Source organism: Myotis brandtii, unplaced genomic scaffold (genome assembly GCF_000412655.1).
Source record: "Myotis brandtii unplaced genomic scaffold, ASM41265v1 scaffold249, whole genome shotgun sequence".
Lineage (NCBI taxonomy): Eukaryota > Metazoa > Chordata > Mammalia > Chiroptera > Vespertilionidae > Myotis > Myotis brandtii.
Window position 1 is genome coordinate 1,552,482 of NW_005359430.1, and position 2,240 is coordinate 1,554,721.

Below are 2,240 nucleotides of genomic sequence, written 5' to 3' on the forward strand. Positions count from 1 at the left end.
TTCCATAATAATAAAAGTGTAATATGCTAATTAGACCGATGTCCTTCCAGACATCCTTCCTTCTGGGCAAAGCTGCAGCAGGTGGGGGGCCAAGGCAACAGAGGCCCCCGGCCATGGTGGCAGCAGGCACCAAGGCCCTTGCACGAACTTCATTTTTATATATTATATCCTAATATATAAAAACCCAGCATCCATAACGACCAAACAGATGACCAGTCCATCCCCCAGCCCTCAGGCTCCATTGATGATCACGGGATGGCTAACGGGGAAACTAGGGTCCCTCAGGCTTCAATGAATCCATGGTAGCAGCAACATTTTGAGCGGAAGAGCAGAAGGCAGACTACTTGGTCCTTCCCCTAGCCCACAGGCTCACATTGGTCATGGGATGGTTAACAGGGAACCAGAGTGAGTTGTCCGGGGTCTGGCAAGCAGCTGGAAGGCAGGCCTCTTGATCCCTCCTCCTGACCCTCAGACTCCAATCAATTGGTGGTAGAGGTGGGGCCAAACTGGGGACTGGCTTCCTTAGTAGCCCTGTAGGTTCAATCTCCAGAGGACAGGCCAGGCACCAACAGACCAGCGCCTCCAGCATGTCTCCAACAGTGCTGCGGGCCTCCTGGAACTTGGCCTCAGGCACTGCAGCTGCTTCCCCTCCCTAGACGCTCCACAAGGAAGAAAGAATACTGCCAGCAGCACCAGGGGCGACCAGCAGTGACTGACTGCTCTCCCTGTGCTTCCTCCAGGTCACTCGAGCTGGTCCCCGCCTGTCCCGCTCCAGATGAAGTATGATCACTGCACATGGAAGGAATATAGTAAAAAAACAAAAATCGATGACCAAGAGAATGCCACAGTCAACATCTGGAGTCTGGGAGAATTCCATAAGTTGGGTGATGCCAAGATATTTCTGAGTGACCGCAGAAGAAGGAGTCCAAGTTTCTCAACAGAACACCAAGGACATCTTCCATGTTCTGAACCTTAATAAGCAATGTGATACCTCACAGCACAAAGTGCTGGCAGTGTCCATGTGTCCTTAGTCTCTGCCTTATTTTGCTGCTAAATTCAGCCTCAGTGTCACTGATGCATCCAGAAGGCTCTGCGGTTCTGCGGCTACTCAAAAGCCTTGGAGTACACTGTCTTTCACAGGAAGATAGCTGCGGACTTCAGCATTCTAGAGATTCAGAAGGAATTTGTGCGTCGGTACTGCCAGCACTGTGAGGAAGAGCCCCGGCTATCCATGCTGACCTCCGCCTACCCTGGCTGAGTTTGATATGCAGAGAGTGTGCTGGGTCACCCCATCACCCCCCACCTCTGCACGGCCAAGTCTCCCCAGCAGATCACGGGCTCTCTGGTGAAGGATTACTTCACCAGACGGCAGAACCTGTCCCCAGACAAGATTTTCCATGTCATCGGGGCCCCGGGTTATGACAAGAAACTGGAGGCCCTTTGAGAAGATGTTCCCACAGCTTTACATAGTTCACAGGGTGCTGACTGCGTGTTAACCTCAGGTGAAATTGTCCAGATAATGGAGCAAAGTGACCTCGCCTCGAATGACGCTGCCTTGGACACTCTGTTTGGAGACATGAAGGAGAAGGAGGTGAGGCTCCACAAGGGTGCCAGCTCTGATGGGTACCTGGCGCACATCTTCAGGCACAAGAGCTGTTCAACAAGGACATGGAAGTGCTCACCTACCGCACCCTGAGGAACAAAGACTTTCAGGAGGTCACCCTTGAAGGGGACGGAGAGGTTCTGCTATGCTTTGAGGCTGCTTACGGCTTTCAGAACATCCAGAAGTGGTCCTGAAGCTGTAGAGGGGCAAGTTCCCCTGCCACTTTGTGGAGGTCCTGGCCTGCACCAGCGATGCCTAAGTGGCAGGGGCCAGGCCCAGGTGGAGGATGGGCATGCAGACAGGGCACTGCTGCAGCAGATGGAAGACATCTACGCTGCCATCCCAGTGTGGCTCCCCAGAGATCAGCGCCCCTGTGCAGGAGCTGTACCAGGAGTGGGTGGGGTAGGGGTGGGCAACTCCCCCTGGGTCAAGGCAGCCCTGCATACCACCTAGCATTGCCCAGGGCAGCCTGCCAGGACATCAGGTGGTAAAAGTCCAGCAGACCCTTGGCCTGCAGGCCGCCTGAAAAAGGGTGTCAGACACATGAAGGAAAGGCTTAGCATCTCTGTCATCACTTTGGTTTTCAGAATTCTCCGCTCCCTATCTGTCGGCTCCCTCCCTCTGAGGGGCACTGTCG

The 2,240-nt window shown here is 54.0% G+C and overlaps 1 pseudogene; it reads left to right on the forward strand.

Moving 5' to 3' along the window:
- Positions 1-38: 38 nt before the first annotated feature.
- Positions 39-2,009, forward strand: LOC102252109 (annotated as a pseudogene).
- Positions 2,010-2,240: the final 231 nt, after the last annotated feature.